We start from the raw sequence: 18,019 nt of genomic DNA on the forward strand, positions 1-18,019 counted from the left end.
TTCATCTCTGTCTTGTTTTCCGAACACTTCCTCGTGTCATGTGATCCCACAACTTTCTGCTTGGGGTTTTTTCTGCTGCAGTCGGGCTGCATCAGCTTCCTTCTCCTTTCAGAGCTAAATTTAGCTCAGGAGTCACTGTGTGTGTGTGTTTCCTACAGTTACAGCACACATCAACAGTAAAGGAGCAGTGTGCGATCTCAGAGTTTATAGTTAAACACTTGTTACACTTCAGACTCCCCAGTCAGTTAATTACCTGAGACCAAACTGAGCATCAGAATGAAGAGGAGAAAGGTGGTTAAAGTGACTTTGAACACAGAACTGGTCGTCAGTCTGAGTGTCTCCCTGAGATTTTCACCACAAACATCTCTAGTCAGAGTTTCAAATCCGCCGCCGGCCCTTTGCTACATGTCATTCCCCATTTGCCTTTTCTCTCTGACTATCCTATTAAAGAGGAACTAAGAAGGATTTCTCCCGTGGCTATGCTACATTTTTTACCTTAATTAAAAAGCTCCAGAGTATTTCTGAGAGTTAACTAGATGACTTGTAACTTGTTACGAGTGAGAATGGAGGCTCTCTGCCTTCCACCTGGCGTCTCTTGGCTGAAAACCAACCTTGTAAGATCAGAGCCTCCGACCCGGTGTCCCAGCTCTCGTTTCTGAGGCACCATGACACAAACGCGCTCCGTAACTGGCAATCTTTTGTTTATGACAGTTAAAACTACACAAATATACATGTCGTAACATCGTATACGTATTATGTAACGTTATCCGCCGCTCCATGTATTGATTTTTCGCCGACTTTGTTGTGAACAAATGCACATGGACGAGAGAAGCGTTAGCAAAACAGCGGAAAAGCCACTGGAATTGCATATTTCCCCTTTAATTTAAGGCATAAAAAGCACCCCCAAAGTACTTGAAAAAATGTTCAAGGGTCTAATAGAGTATGGTCCTAAAAAGAGAGAAGATCCAGTGAGGCTGATTCCAGAGGTCAGAGGTCAGAAGAGAACGGTCAGACTGGTTGGAGCTGGTAGAAAGACAACAGTAACTTTTTTTTTTTTTTTTTTAAGTATATTTTTTGGGCATTTATGCCTTTATGGACAGCACAGTTGAGACAGACAGGAAACGGGGAGGCAGAGAGAGGGGGGAATGACATGCAGCAAATGGCGCTCGAACCAGGGCCGACTGCAGCGAGGACTGTGCCTCTATACATGGGGGCGCCCGCTCTAACCACTACGCCACGCGACGCCCCAGACAACAGTAACTCTAATAACCACTGATTACAGCCGAGGTCTGCAGAAGAACATCTGTGAACCACAACATGTGGAACATCACTGTAGCTGCTCTACGCATCTTTGATCTCTGGCTCATTGTCTCCTCCTGCTTTATGCTATGCTAAGTAGGGCTGTTCGATTAATCGATTTAAGATCGTAATCGCGATTATTTGGCAAGGACGATGTTAAAAACGTGAAATCCTAAAAATCGATTTTTTTACTCTAACTAGGGTAATTACGGTAAGCCCCCATTCATGAATCTGGGCTGCGCTGAATTACCGTAATGACTGCCGCCTCCTTCCTCCAATCACGCTCTCCCACTGCTCTCCCCACACACTGTAAACAAGCATGTCGGCATTTTGCAGACCAGCGAGGATTTCGTTGCCAAAAAGACCAACGGCCCTTTCCCACTACACAGTTACAGCTCTGCTCGGTTCAGCTCAGCCCGACTCGGCCGTCATATCACAGCGGTACTGTGATATGACAAGGATTAGGTCTTCTAAGTTAACAGCTGAGTTCTTCAGCGGGGGCGGGGTCGTCATGTAACAGCGGCTACAGCCGTGTCGTCTCGATTACGGACCGCGTGGTTTTCCACACAGCAGACATTTAACTCAGGTGACAGAATAACAACAGTTTGTCGGTGTGTTTTTACTGTAAAATGAGCGGTATTGATTCTCGTGACGGACCTATGGTCGGACGTCGCGCTTGCGACTCTTCCGGTGACAACGCTCTGGCCAATCAGTGGAAGGCAGTCAGTTGACGTCACGTTTTTAGATAGATAGATAGAAAGATAGATAGATAGATAGATAGATAGATGTGCTTTATATATTGCATATTATTTTGACAAAGTTTTGAATAAAGATAGATAGATAGATAGATAGATAGATAGATAGATAGATAGATAGATAGATAGATAGATAGATAGATAGATAGATAGATAGATAGATAGATAGATTATTATTTTTTAAATTAGACTCTACTGTAGGTCCATTTAAAAAGACACAACAAACAGATAGTTTGTCATTTAACAAAAAAATCGGAATCGGAATGGGAAATCGATTTTTGAGAGAAGAAAATCAAGATTTTATTTTTGGGCAAAATCGAACAGCCCTAATGCTAAGCTAACCCCTCTGGCTACGGAACATGCAGAAAGTGAATTAACAAATCTCTCAAATCTGTCCATGCAAAAATATTTCCTCTTGCATCAAAGAATCTAAATACCTGTTGTAGATTTTCAGCGTCTTGGTCTGTCTGTGTTCTCCCTAAACAGACCAAAGGAAAAATCGGGATCAGTTTCCACACAGAAGCATGTCCTGATCGTGGTGAAGCTCTGTGGACCCTCTCACCTTTTCTTCTCCTCCATATGAACAACACCACAACTGCAATCAGAAGCACTGCCAACCCCCCGGCCACAGCCGCCACGTACAGTGTAGATGAGGTGGTGCTGTCGGGCGGAGATGTTGGGTCCATACCAGGATTTTGTAGTTGTTGGGAAGACAATGAGAGAGAAATGAGCTTCATCACTGTAATAATCAGAATGAGTGAGATGATTCAGTGTAAATACTCACTGGTGACAACAGACAGATAAACCTTAGTCGAGTGATAAACTGCTCCTGATCTGATCAGTTGACACTCAAAGCGACCGGCGTCTCCAGCTGAGACCTTCTTTAGAACCAGAGAACAGTTCTCTAGGACACTCAGTCTGTCTGATATAGAGTCGTCTTCTTTAGAGTCGTCTTCTTCAACAATCTCCCCACGTTGAACCAGCTTTGTGTCTGTTGAACCACTAAAGGACCAGTCAGTGCTGTCACACTTGTGTTGACCGTCTTTCGCATATGCACAGGACAAAGTGACGTCATCTCCAGCTCCGATAGTGATGTTGGAGGAAGAGGAACGTTGTCCAGTCACTGCTGTGAAGAAGACGAGAGAGAAAAATGAGCTTGTTGTCGTTGGTTCATCACAACTTCACTAACAATGATGGTCCAGTCAGAAGAACTCAGCTTCTGTTCAGTCTATTCCACCAACCTCCAAGACAGTGCTATAAACAGTATTTCTTTCACTGTCCTGTTTCCAGCACTAACAGAGTCCCTCAGTGACTCAAACACATGGCTTCACTGACACCAGAGAGCAGAACTCAACCAGGACAGAGTCAACACAGCTGTTCCCTTCTGTGTGACCATGCTAGACTCACCTAGTGGACCGGAATGGGCCCTTGATACCATGAAAACATAGACCACTGACTGAAATATAAATGTGAAAACAAAAAGCACAGCAGCTGTTTCGCAACTATTTTTTTTGTTGTTAGTTGACAAAACTCATGAGAAAATCAAACTAAAAAGCTGAAATGATTCAGCAGCAGTTGTGTGAATCAGTGATGTCATGTTTTCTTACCTGTGACCTGAAGCAGCAGGATCAGAGAAAAACATGTTTGAGTCCACGTGAGTTCATTCATCGTGTCTGAGTTCCTCATCTCAGTGTGTGAGTGAGGCTGTGTTAGCTCTTCCTGTTTGTTCTCTATCACTTCCTAATTATCTCTTCATAACTCTCTCTCTCTCTCTCTCTCTCTCTGTCTCTCTGTGTTCATGCAGACATGATCACATTAGTTCAGATTAACATTAATTATTGACCTCTGCACCTGTCTGATGTGTAAAAACGTGATGAAGTCATTAACAGACAACAGGAAACTCACCTGTCACCTGTTTGTTAAATCATCTGCTGCTGATTCAAATAGATTAATTAGTGACCCATTAACACTGAAGCTCCACGTCTGTGATGTTAAAGTCATTTCTGAAGTCAGATGTTTACTCACCTGGGACCTGAAGCAGCAGCATCACAATCAAAGACGTTTGGATCCACCTGAGCTCAGCCATGCTGCGTTTCTGTGTCCGTCTCTCTTCATTGGGTTGTGAACTGCTGCCTGACAGAGGAAAACACTGCGTATCGTATGTGATTAAGAAAGAACCACTTCCTCAAAGTGTGTTCGTTGTCATGTGGGGGCGGAGTTTGTGTTGTGATGTAGTTGCAGCAGTGTGTCAAACAGGCTGCATACAAGACGCCTGCAGTTACTGGACGATGATGGTGGAAAATAACAGAGATGATGCTGCTGATATGTTGCCTTTTTCTAAAGAAAAATGTGGCTTTGTGGTTGCAGCTCAGTTTGTTCTGAGAATTAAAGAGGAAGTATTTCAACATGTGTGTGTGAACAGAAGCAGCAAAGCCTTCAACGCCTTACTATCTGGACACCTGGGAGTTTGGAAATGGAGTTTGAAAAGGCCCCAGAATCCATCCCTGGGAGACTCCGCTTCACTTTTCTCAAAATATCATCTTCTACAAAGGGAAATTGAGTAAGAAATTTGAACTGGAGACAGAAAAGTGAGGAATGAGAGTTTAAGTTTGTACAGTAAAACAAAAGGAGCCGTGTCTGTGTGAGACAAAGACAAAGCTAGACACAACAGGGCAGGAAGAAGACAAAGTGACTTTCAAAATAAAATAGAAACTCAAACTATACAGAACACATGGAGGATATGACAGAGTTTATAAGTTTGTGCAGTAAAACAAGAAGATCATCAGCATCTGCATCCTGACTGATCCAGTTTCAGCACATTTTACAGTTTTCACTTCTAATACAGAGTCTCTGTTCAGGCTGGAAGCTCATTCAAAGACAAACTAAACATTCAGTTTTCATAGTGGACTGGACCTTCATCTTCCTCTTCAACACGCTGCACCTGTGAACAACAACACAACACAGTGGAGCTGAGTTTGACAGCAGAGACCAGACAGACTCCCAGATTCCCTCCCTCCCAGCTGAACCTGAAGGCACCACGGCTTCCTGTCTGATCTGCTCTTTACCTGAGTGGCTGCTGCACCTGAACGCCTCCCTGCTGGGCTTCTCTCAGCTGCTCTCTGCTTCACTGGAAAATGGAGCACAGAGTCTCAGGTCAGCAGTAAACTCCCAGTTTGAGTGGGTGAGGCTGAACTGGTGTGGGAGTGGATGTTCTCACCTGCAGCTCTGATGAGGAGAACAGTGATCACAGTGAGGAGGAGGAGTTCAGCCACACGCATCAGCAACATGATGAAGGTCAGAGCAGAACCGCCTGAAGCAGCTGTGGAGGAGACGAGAGCAATTATTTAACCAAATCTCACATCAAGCAGCCGATTTGCTAGTTATTTAACACTTAAGAAATATCACTTCAAGTTAGAACAAAATATCCTGATGAAATCCTTGAATTGATTGACAGCCCTGATAATAAGTGTTTTGTGTGTAAACGTGTTGAACTGAGCTGCTTCTTCACCTTTACTTCCTTCTGTGGCGTTTTTTCTCACGTCTTCACCTTCAAAGACAAAACAAAGAGAGACTCTGGTGAGAACACCCATCTGTGACATTTAGTTTGCACTGAAGGAGAAACAGTTGGTCAGTGTTGATGTATTTCAAGGAGCTCACCTGTCGCCTGGAGGCCGAAGGGAAACAGCTGCACGTCTCCTCCGTGTCTGTCAATCACCTCACACTGGACCGCATCGTGATATTTGGACTCGTTCACGTAACGCAGACTTTTGAACTGCACGGTGGCCAAACAGTTGGACTGTGACATTCCCACAGCTGGCCGATGTTCATCCACATCTGGCCGTGTGAGCAGCCACTGCACAGAGAGCGTGCACGGCCCATGCGTGAACACTGAGCAGAAGAAGACGAGCTCATCGTCGACCATTCGTTCAGTCACTGAGAGAGAGAGACAACAAGACTCATCAGTGTCGTTAACTTCACCAACACAACAGACACATCAGCGAGTAAATACTCACAGGTGACCACAGATAGGTCGGTCACAACATCTGGACCTTGTTGTCGCTGTGTGCAGTTGTACAGACCGACGTCCTCCACTGAGACCTTCTCTACCGCCAGAGAACAGTTCCCCGTCAGACTCAGTCTGTGTGACTTTGGCCCGACTGCGTGGCGAATCCTCCCCAGAGTGACCAGCTCCAAGGCCGGACCCAGCGAGTGTGTGAAGATCCAGGTGGTAGCGCTGCAGTCCACCTGATCGACTGTCACGGTTCTACACGGCAGAGTGACGGCCTCTCCGCTTCTGATGGAGATTGAGGAGAGGGTCTGTCCATTTACTGCAGAGGATTAAAGGAGAGAACAGTGAAAGAAGAGTTCAAATCATCAAACCATGTGGGAGAATCTGCTCTGTGATATTGAAATATTCTCACCTGTCAAATAAAGCAGCAGCTTCACGAATGATGAGGCTTGAATCCCAGTGAAACGGAGCATGTTGGTGTCGTCTATGAGAGTTCAGCACCGAGCTGCTCCTAAATATGGAGCCGTTCTTTCTGCTTGCTGAGAAAGGAAGTGGCTTTTCTGTGTATATATGTGTGTGTGCGCAGGGATGGCGCAATACTTATTTTTACTTTGAGGAACTTTGCTGACGTCCAGTGATGATGTGTCCTCCTCCACTTTATCCAGTCACTCTGACATGTTCTGTAACACACAGTCGTTGACGTCTCTACCTGGTAAATCCAGGTGACGTACTGATGCTGTGTCAACATGGAATCTGTGGAGGCTAAATGAAATAATCAAAAAGCAGCCTCCGTGGTGGGCCTGCAGCTAAGCACCCTAAACACTGTGCTGGAACAGAGAACAGAGTCCAAACTACGGGCCATTCTGGACAACTCTGGACAAAAAGAGCACATTCAGTGGGCGCCTGAGATGCCAACACTGCTCAACCGAAAGACTCAACAGATCATTCATACACAGGACATTCAGGCTACACAATTTACAAGTATAAGGCAGTATTTTAGTATTAGTAGGCTGTTTAATGCACTTTATTTCTATGCACTTTATTTTTAGTCACTCCATAGCACCTTTTTACCACCAGTACCAGTCTTGGCAAGCATTTGTTTTAGATGTATTTTAAAGGTCTGTTTTATCTATTTTTATCTAATTTCCTATCTATTGTTGTGTTGTTTGGAATGGATGTATGCATGGGCTGCTGGCATTGAGAATTTCCTTCGGGATCAATAAAGGTTGTTAATTTCAATTCAACAACACGCAACTGTCATTCACCAGAATAAGAAAATTAAAATGTCGCTACTGCTTTTAAAACATCTCACTTGATAAATGTTTTTTATGTTTTACTCCCGATCCAGTCATTAATAATAAAAAAAAAAAAAAAAAAAACTCATTGTAGTGAGCTGTGTATTTTCAGGAACTGGCATATGACCTCATCACTGTGATGACTTAAACTTAGCACTGACAAATTTAAGCAGCAAATAAGGAGTCAGTGAGGGGAAGCTGTGGTGGTGGTGGTGGTGATGAAGAGGAGGAGGGAAGCAGCTGCTGTGACTGGACACAGGTCTGAGGTCAGTGTGTGAGCTCAACAGCTCCACCTGTGGCATCAGCCTTCTCCTTTTCAGCACCACGGACAGAGACAGCTCAGCTCTGAAAACGTGTGCATCTGTGACAAAGACAAACTTGGAGGAAGTGACTGCATCATCACCAAACATACTAAAAAAAAAAATTAAGAACACTGTTTCTTACACTCAGTGGTCACTTTATTAGGTACATCTAAGACAGACTGTGTAGGAATCCCCTCACACCTCAGCTTTGTTCCCAGAGCAGACTGAATTCTTTGTGTGTACATGTCGACATTCATATTACAGCTAAAACCACATGTCTCTTATTTGCATAAAACAGCTGGTCAGTGCCTCAGTTCCTAGTCTTTAGAGTAGGAGTGTCTCATTTTAGTTCAGGGGCAACAAACAGTGCAATTTGATTTCAAGTGGGCCGGACCAGTAAAACACTGGTATGACAACCTATATAGAATTTTCCCCTTTGTTTTAGTACATTATTAAGATGTTTACAGTTAATGAACTATTCTTTTACAAAACATATTTTGAGCAACCTAAAATTTCCTGAAAAAATGTGTACAATTTAAACAATATTATGCCTCTTACGTCAAACTGAGTTGAGCCCTCGGGGCCACCGTAGAACAGACTGTAGTTACAGATGTACGGTATTGGGGTGCCGTGTGGTGCAGTTGGGTTGAACAGGTGCCCCATAAGTAGAGGCTTATACCTTTTCAATTATAGTACTTTTTAATCACTTTTTTTTAACTTAAAATTATTATTATTTACCTTAATGAACTTAAAATATTAAACTTAGTGACCACAGCTGTTTTGTGTAAATAAAAAAGTGAATTATTCACTTCACAAATAAAATTCAACAGGTACACACTTTTTTCACAGACCTTATCAAAAGATAAAATATATCACCATGACACTTTAATGGGCCCCATGAAAATAAAATAGCCAGCAATAAAATGAAAAATCAATTGTTCAAATATACCGTTCAACTAATGCAGACCTGAATGCAGCTCAGGTACGTTGTAGCCTCAAAACAAATGGCAAATTCACCACAACAGGGCAAAATAAAATGAAAGGTACCTTAAAGGGATAGTTCAACATTTTGGCAAATTGGCCCATTGCCATAATCGCTATAGTCATAGCAGTAGGTTCATTACCTTTAATTGTAGGTGTAAGCTATTTTCAGTACGGCGGAGCGCAGCAGCTGGCTGCTCAGAGCTACGCTATGGAGGCTAATGGAATTTCTTGGTTTCCCTCATTAAACTCATCAAATTCAACATCCCAAAACTCCACAGCGCTTTTGTAGACAAGTTGTGACCTGCACAACCACCACGCTATGAGATAATGACGGAACGATACGAAACGGAGCCGTTTTCGAGGTAAATACAGGGTAAATACGGAGACTGCTTGCTGAAAAACTGTCCCTGAACGCAACGCGCATCAGCGGTTTTGTATGAATTTACCTCGAAAACGGCTCCGTTTCGTATCGTTCCGTCATTATCTCATAGCGTGGTGGTTGTGCAGCTCACAACTTGTCTACAAAAGCGCTGTGGAGTTTTGGGATTTTGTATTTGATGAGTTTGATGAGGGAAACCAAGAAATTCCCTTAGCCTCCATAGCGTAGCTCTGAGCAGCCTGCTGCTGCGCTCCGCTGTACTAAAAATAGCTTACACCTACAATTAAAGGTAACGAACCTACTGCTATGACTATAGCAATTATGGCAATGGGCCAATTTGCCAAAATGTTGAACTATCCCTTTAACAACCGACGTTGTCGCCATGTGCTGAAGAACTGCTGAAGCAGGAGGAGAGGTGAAGAGACGTCGCTGCCAATCTCGCTGTGACTCGGCTCCATCGTCCGCAGCTCCACACGCTTTCCACAGACGCTTTACCGTCAAGGCCGCTGGCCGCCAACTTGTTAGTAAAGTCCATGGAAGCTACTGGCCACTTGGTCAGCCGCTAGCTTCACTTCTTTCACTTCTCGGGTTGAGTAGTCCACTCGAACAGACAGGAAAGTCACCACAAAGTCTCCGAAGAGTCCTGGTCGAACACCTCCACCACCCTGATGACAGACATTCACCCAACAGTCTCTTTTTCTTCACTGTTTTGGTGACACCACGCTTCTCTCATCGTCTCCCTCGGTTGCTTTCTCGTCCCTCTCTCGCTAACTCCCTCTCCCTCACTTTCTGTTTTTCCTCTCAGGTGAAAGGCTCACTCCATGGCTCACTCACACGTGTCTATTCCCTCCTGTACTTTCAGGCATAATTAAACATAGTTACAAACATTCATAAACAACAAATATTTAACATATTGTGCATCTTTACAATACACAAATAACACTACCCAGTATTCACTTTTTTACAGAATCATTTTAACTCAGTTTTTAACCTTAAATGACATTTGTTAACCATGAGCTTAGACTCTTTTTAATCTTAACTGCTATTTATAATGCAATTAACTTGTTGCCCTTTTAATCTTCATAAATTTACACAGGGCTACACATGTCACTTCCCTTTTCTCTGCCTCCCCATTTCCTTCCTCTCTCAACTATATTTTCCAATAAAGGCAAAAAATGTCCCCAAAGATATACTTAAAGCAGAAGTGAGTGATATATTTGTGTTAATATAAGTCTTAAATAGTTATATCTTCCGACAGCAATCACTTACATAGAGTGTTTGGACCGAAACACGGGTCTCTCAGTCCCTCTGCTCTGCTCTGAGCCGAAGAGAAAACATTTATCGTATCCTACAGTTTTTATCCAATGAGGAGAGAGAACGGCATGCAGGGCTGTGTGTGCAGCCAAGGAACGCCGTGAATGTGGTGACGTAGCGACGAGGACTGTTATGGTGCATTCAAGGAAACTCGTATTTTTCCGACCGTGAAGTGGTACCAGTTCGATCTGGTACGAGTTCACCGGTCGGAAGTTACGAGTGGCCGTTATAGTGACTTTCACCGGTAAAACAGGTCGGAAAAACACGAGTGGGTTGCCTGAAACGCTACAAAGTCGTAAGTTGTGACTTGAAGCTGTAATTTACGATTTCAAAAGCCTGCCTGGAACGCAGCATTAGCGAAAACGACCGGACCACTCACTTCTGCTTTAATAAAAAAAATTTAAAAAATGTACGGTATCAAAAAATAGTGACACTATAGTCAGGGCTCCAGACTAACTTTATTTACTAGGAGCACAGTGTCTCCTAACTTAAAATTTTAAGGGGGCAAGCAGAAAATCTAGGGGTGCATACTGTAAATCAACTTGCAAAGCAAATATTCACATTTCCTTTTCATTCATAATCCTCACACACATTGGCCTGCCAGCTGTAATGACAGATACCAGATTCCTTCATGTTTCGCCAGTGTTACAAAAAACAACAACCAAAAAACCTGGCAAATTTACTGGTTGCACTTGTGCAAGTAGATGAAAGATTTACTTGCACTGTCTCAAATTTTAGGGGGAAAATGCTCCCCATTTAGGAGCAGTCTGGAGCTCTGCTAGGAATACAATATGAACATTCATTTCATTCAATTCCATTTTTGAAGCACAGCGAGCAGACACCTGAAGGCTAAGTGATCCCTTTATCTTTATCTAACCTAGCGCGCCTCCTTCTGGACAAAAGCTTTTTTACAACAATCAATCCACTGACTCTGCCTGCTCCCTTCACACCTGTCCTGTCACAGGTAAAGTCTGAACATACATCTGAAGCTGGTAAACGTTCCTCAGCTGCTGCAGCGTCTCATTTCCGTGGCTTGTTGATGTTGGCGTAGATGTCGCTGGAATGAGTGGGGGAGGAGGAAACCTTCACAGTGCTGTAGGTCACGTTATCACCTTCATCACCTCTGACTGGAGCCTGAGAAACAACAGAGAAACAGCATCACACACACACACACACACACACACACACACACAGTGGAGCTGAGTCAGGAGAGTTGACCACCACCACCATCACCGGTTCAACCAGTCCCACAGCTCACCTGGGCTCCAGTCGCATTCTTGTTCTTGATGTAGTTGACGGTGGCGTAGGAGACTTCCTCTTCAGGATCAGGCTGCACAGGGAGGACGACACAAACACAGCTCATCACTCTTCCTGTTTTTACTGCTGCTCCTTTCATCTCTGTCTTATTTTTCGAACACTTCCTCATCTTGTGTGATCTCTCAACTTTCTGCTTCCATTTTTTTCTGCTTCAGTCGGCCTGCATCATCTTCCTTCCCCTTTCTCATCACTGTCAGAGCTAAATTTAGCTCCCGAGTCACAGTGTGTGTGTGTCCTACAGTTACAACACACGTTAACGGTAAATGAGCAGTGCACATCTCACTGTGTTTAATGTTAAACACTTGTTACACTTAAGATTAAGTAGAAACTACGCTCCCCAAACACTTTATTAGCTACACCTGTTCACCATCTTGTTATTTCCTCCTGCATCAAAAAATCTAAATACCTGTTGTAGCTTTTCAGCGTCTTGGTCCGTCTGTGTTCTCCTCCCTAAACAGACCAAAGGAAAAATTATAATCAGCTTCCACACTGAAACATGTCCTGATCATGGTTACGCTCTGTGAACCCTCTCACCTTTCCTTCTCTTCCATATGAACAGCACCACAGCTGCTATCAGGAGCGCTGCCAACCCCCCGGCCACAGCTGCCACGTATGGTGTAGATGGAGCTGTTGGGTCAATCCCAAGTGTTTCTCGATTTGTAGTTCTTGTTCTTGTTGTTTTTGTTGTTGTTGTTGTTGTTGTTGTTGTTGTTGTTGTGTCGTCATCTGGACAAACAACAGAGACAATGAGAGAGAAATGAGCTTCATCACTGTAATAATCACAATGAGTGAGATGCTTCAGTGTAAATACTCACCGGTGGCAACAGACAGATGAATCCGAGTGAAGTGATAAAGTCCTGGATCGAGCTGTTGACACTCAAAGTTACTGGCGTCTCCAGCTGAGACCTTCTTTAGAACCAGAGAACAGTTCTCTGTGACACTCAGTCTATCTGATCTAGGGTTCTCTATAACAGTCTTCCCACGTGCAACCAGCAGTGTGGTTCCTGACTCATAAAAGATCCAGTCAGTCCTGTCACACTCACGTTGACCATCTATCACGTATGTGCAGGACAAAGTGATGTCATCTCCAGCTCTGACAGTGATGTAGGAGAAGGAGGGAGGAATTTGTCCAGTCACTGCTGTGAAGAAGACGAGAGAGAAAAATAAACTAAATATAAAAATGACAGGGAAGCTCTTTCACAACTATTTTCACTGTTAATTGATCAAACTCAAGAAAATCAAACTAAATAGCTGTAATGAAGTATCAACAGTTATTTGAATTAGTAATGTCATATTGTCTTACCTGTGATCTGAAGCCCCAGGATCAGAGAAAAACATGTTTTAATCACCCTGAGTTCAGTCATCGTGCCTGAGTTTCTCCTCGCAGAGTCAGAGTGAGCCTTTGTTAGCTCTAACTGTTTGTTGTCTATCGCTTCCTCTTTTCTCTCTCTCCCTCTCTCTCTCTCTCTCTCTAAGTTGCTGAATTTCCGTTGGCGGAGTGAGTCAACATCTCAACTCTATTGCAGCTTTTTACTTCCTCAAATTTTCTAATTCAGGCTATTTTTTTTACTTTTACATTTGAGTCACTTTGTGTGAGTGCAGAGGTGGATCAATAATCATCCAGCAACCACAGGAGGAGGTCAGAGGTCAGATCCTGTGGTGCGGTGTTGGGAGATGAACTGAGGAGGAAGGTGTAGGAGAGGCTTGTGAATGTGCAGCAGCAGGTGAAGAAACCGTGGGTCAACGTGGGGGAGAAGCACACGAGCTGCTGATGAAAATGAAACATCAGGAGGAGTTCTGATTGGCTGAGAGCTAAACCTCAGTGTGATGACCACACAACACCTCCCATCGGTGGGGTTTGTTTCACTCTCATAGCTTTGGTTGTGTCTGTAATTCTGATGTCTCACCTGAGACGTTCAGGTACCTGCTCTGACTGTACGTATCATTGTACTAATGAAAATGTTGAGGCTACAGTCGTCACTGCAGACGGCCCTGGTTCGAATCCTACATCGAGTGGCCCTTTCCTGCATGTCATTCCCCCCTCTCTGACACCCCATTTCCTGTCTTACTCTCGACTGTGCTGTTCATTAAAGTCGAAAAAGCCCCCAAAATATACTTAAAAAAACAAAGAAAATTTCAAGGTTCAAGGCAACTTTATTTAACCCTTAGGTGAATTTGGTTTGCAGTGAATGACCCTCATTTTACACAAAACACTGACTAATCAGGACTAATCAAATCAGCTTTATTTATATGGTACTTTTCATACATTAGAGTAACACAAAGTGCCTACTAAAAGGAAGGACCATTGTAAAAAAAAAAAAAAAAAAAAGATATAGATATAGCTACTGTAGATAAAATAAAGCAGAGGACTATAAAAACAGAGTAAGAACAAGAGAAGAAAAATGCCAAATAATCAGTAAAAAAAACAAAGGGAGATAAGAAACATAAAACTAAGTTGGAATATAAGGTACGTGAGCCATCAGTTCTCAGCGTTTCTTTTATTGTTAATTTCACTGATGGCTGCTGGGACAAAGCTGTTTTTGTAATGCTTGGTGTTACAGGTCGGTACTATGAGCCTCTGTCCTGATGGCAGCAGCTAACTCAGCATTAAGAGGGTGGGAGTCATCATTTAACGCTCTGAGGTCGTTGCCATCGTATACAATGTCAGGGGTATTGTTTTACTCTTTAGCGTCTATCTCTGGAGTGCCAAATGATAGCGATGTAATTATTTTTTTTATTGAAATTGGGACACTTAGGCCTTTACAAAGAGTCTGTAGCTCACCTAGAGGTGGAGTAGTCCTGCCTCAAATGTTTGTGTCCTATAGGAGACTCCTGCCCCATCACAGGATGGGCCAAAGCCCTATAGGAGACCTGTGGGCCTTCACACAGTGTGCCAAAGAGTGTTTATTTACATCAAGACAGTTACTCTGTTACCTCTGATTATCGGAAAATTAGCTGTAAATGCAATAAATAATGTGTAGATTGCCATTTATGCATTGTACGCAAGCTAAGACCAAGAAATGGGCCTCATATGGAGGGAAAGTTTGTTTACTGCAGGAAGCAAGACAAAAAAGCTTGTGCACTCAATGGAAAAGTCAGGCCTGTGATGAGGCTTCTTCCTTATTGCAGGCACACACAGTTTTTATGCCACACGAGTGGGGTATTTTTGTAAATCATATAAATGATATATTTTGCATGATAGTTAGAGCCCTTATTCTTTTCCCCTCAATCCCCAAGGCCTCAAAGAACAGTTATATAGCGTCTAAAAAGAAGGTTATAATAATTTTCTCTCTTTCCAACAAATATAAGTGAAGTTTATTTTCTTTTTTTTTCTCATTGTATAGCCTTTTCTACATTCACAATGAGAGCACAATAAAACAAGGTTAGCATGGTTCTGTAAATTTGGAAAGAGTCAGAAACTACTGAGTTTGAGCCAGAGAGGCTGATCCAAGGTCAGGTGACCTGGACATAAGTTTATTCTACAGTAACTACAAAATCATATTTGACTCAAAGCAAATATATGTTTTGTCACTCAATAGTTCCTGTATATGATAAATAAAAAAAGATCAGGCAAATGTATAAAAATTTGACATAAAACAATTCTTTCATCCATCAAAACATAAACGTATAGAAACAAGTCATTTAGGCCAAAAATCAAGTGGAAAAGAAAAGTTTTTTTTTTTTTTAAATGACAAACTCTCAGCTTCCTGTTAAATTATCTTGTTTTTTTGTTTAACCTACGGTGGCCATGAGAAGTCAAAACACCAAAACCTCAGAAACCAACTTCATCGCACTGACGACACATGAGCTGTAAACACAACACAACAATGCAATGCAACACAACACACCTTCCAGCCTCTGGGCCACCGTACTAAAGGCTTTAGCTGCTCTAGTTAACGTTTTCATAGTTCACTGCACCGTCGTCTTCATCTTCATCCTTGTTCACCTGTGGGAATAAAAGGAACAGGTGAATGTTCTCAGCTGCTCCGAGTTTCTCTGATGAACTCATCAGCTCCTGCTCTGTGGTAGTCTGCACTGGTTGTGTAGTTGTGTTAATGTTGAGTGGTTATGTTGTGTAGTGTATTGGTGAGGTGTTGAGTAGTTGTGTTGTACTGATCGGCTGAACTGGATAAAAGGAATGTTTCAGTTTTTAAACTCACGTTGTGGTTATTGTGATCATTGGTGTTGTCGTTGCTGTTGTTCGTCTGTTCCTTGTTTCCTGAAACCAAACGAGAGTCAAGTTTATTTTCTATATTTTGAATCCAAACAGTTTGTTGATCGACCTTTGACCTGTGGAGGTTTTCACCTTTTGTTCTCGTCCACACGTTGACCGTCACCACGGTGATGATGAGCGCCAACAGACCCACAGAGACGATGATGAGCCTCAGCAAAGCTGCAAACAACAGAAGAAAAAACAAACTGAAACATTTCAGCAGTTTCTCTTCTGATTCAAATCCTCCAACAAAAACAACAACAAAATAACACTGATACACTTTTTATTTGGGGTTTTAACAGTGGAAACATAAGTAATTCAACCAAAGGCTCCAAAGATTGCACATTCCCCTTTTTATTTTTATTGACTTGAAAATGAGGACAGGAAGTCATGTGACATGGAAGATAAAGTAAATCTTTCAAAATAAAAGCCAGAGGATAGAGTGGCCTTAAATCATTGCTCAAATTATGATTGGTAGTAGGTGTGTAAATGGTCAATAATCAGTATTATTATTATTGAAATATCGTGAAGCGCTACTTATAGCCAACTCTACAACCTTTATTTTGAAATTCATCAGATAGTGGACAGAACAGCAGACAAGCATTTTTGGTCAAAATAAAAGAAGAAGAAGAAGAAAACACACACATTACACTGAAGAGGGAGAGGGAGCTGATTTGTCAGTACCTTCTGATGTCGTGTAGGGATCAGTGGTTGTTGTGGTTGTGTCTTCACCTGGAACTAAGAAATGATCTCATTTACCATCTGCAGGAACCAACAGGTCAAGACGACCGTCAAACTCATGAAGAGTGTTGTTAGTAATTCTGGTTTCTGACCTGAGGTTGGAGGTGAGGTGTTGCTGACAGGTGGAGCTGTTGGGTCCATCCCAGATTTTCCCCCATTTGTTGTTGTTGCTGTTGCTGCTGTTGTTGTTGTTGTTGTTGTTGTAGTTGTGGTGGTGGTGGTGGTGGTGGTGGTGTCAACATCTGGACAAACAGACAAAATTTGCGGGGAGGAAAAACCTCATGAGCAAGCAAAGACAGTGCACACACATCCAACACAGTGCAGGCAGGTGCAGGACAAAAAATAACAAGAAGAAAAAACAAACGATGTCCGCACAACTGCTATAATCGAGCTCCCAAAAATGTATTACAAGGACAACGTTTCGACCACTTGGGTCTTCATCAGGTCATCTGATGTGTAGGGGGGTGGGGCACATAAATAGGGGGAGGTTGCCAATAATCAATGTCACCTGTTACCCTCCCAACCTAATCACAGTCGTTACATCAACACATGTTTACATATCCATAACAATCCATATACAGGTCACAGTTTAAAGTAGCAGGCCTGAAACAATTAAACATCAAAAGACATACCATGGATTGTGTACATCAAAAATCTGAGCGATTACAAAACACATAATGAGATGAGACCCACATACACGTAACCAAAATATTATCAGATACCTCATGAACCATCAGTCATCATGTTCTCACCTGGTTCCTCACCTGAGGTCGGAGCAGTGAAGGTGAACCGCTGACCTTCTCTATCAGTGACCTGACACTGATACGACTCCTGATGCTTTGTCTTGCTGAGATCAGAGGAAGGAAACGTGACAGTAGCTGACGTCATGTTTGTGTTAACTCCACCCACAGCTTCACCCTCAAACAGCCACTGCACTGTGTTTGTGACGAATTTAGGAGCTGATACAGAGCAGGTCAATGTCACCTCATCACCATCATCATGTTCAGTGACTGTGAAGACGGAGACAATGAGAGAGAAATGAGCTTCATCACTGTAATAATCAGAATGAGTGAGATGCTTCAGTGTAAATACTCACTGGTGACAACAGACACACCAATCAGAGTGGAGTGAGAAATTCTTCCTGATCTGATCTGTTGACAGTCAAAGCGACCGGCGTCTCCAGCTGAGACCTTCTTTACAACCAGAGAACAGTTCTCTGGGACACTCAGTCTGTCTGATCTAGGGTTGTCTTCTTCGACAATCCTCCCACGACTGACCAGCTTTGTGTATGTTGAACCACTAAAGATCCAGTCAGTCTTGTCACACTCGTGTTGACCAGCTATCTCGTATGCGCAGGACAAAGTGACGTCATCTCCAGCTCTGACAGCGATGTAGGAGTTACTTTGTCCAG

The 18,019-nt window shown here is 42.9% G+C and overlaps 1 long non-coding RNA gene across 1 annotated transcript; it reads right to left on the reverse strand.

Moving 5' to 3' along the window:
• Nucleotides 1-11,304: 11,304 nt before the first annotated feature.
• On the reverse strand, nt 11,305-12,095 carry LOC311007014. Its single transcript, XR_014596405.1, has 3 exons — nt 12,061-12,095; nt 11,596-11,667; nt 11,305-11,471 (listed from the first exon to the last, which is right to left on the reverse strand). It is a non-coding gene; the product is annotated as an uncharacterized lncRNA (long non-coding RNA).
• Nucleotides 12,096-18,019: the final 5,924 nt, after the last annotated feature.

This window comes from Trachurus trachurus, assembly GCF_905171665.1.
Source record: "Trachurus trachurus genome assembly, chromosome: 24".
NCBI lineage: Eukaryota > Metazoa > Chordata > Actinopteri > Carangiformes > Carangidae > Trachurus > Trachurus trachurus.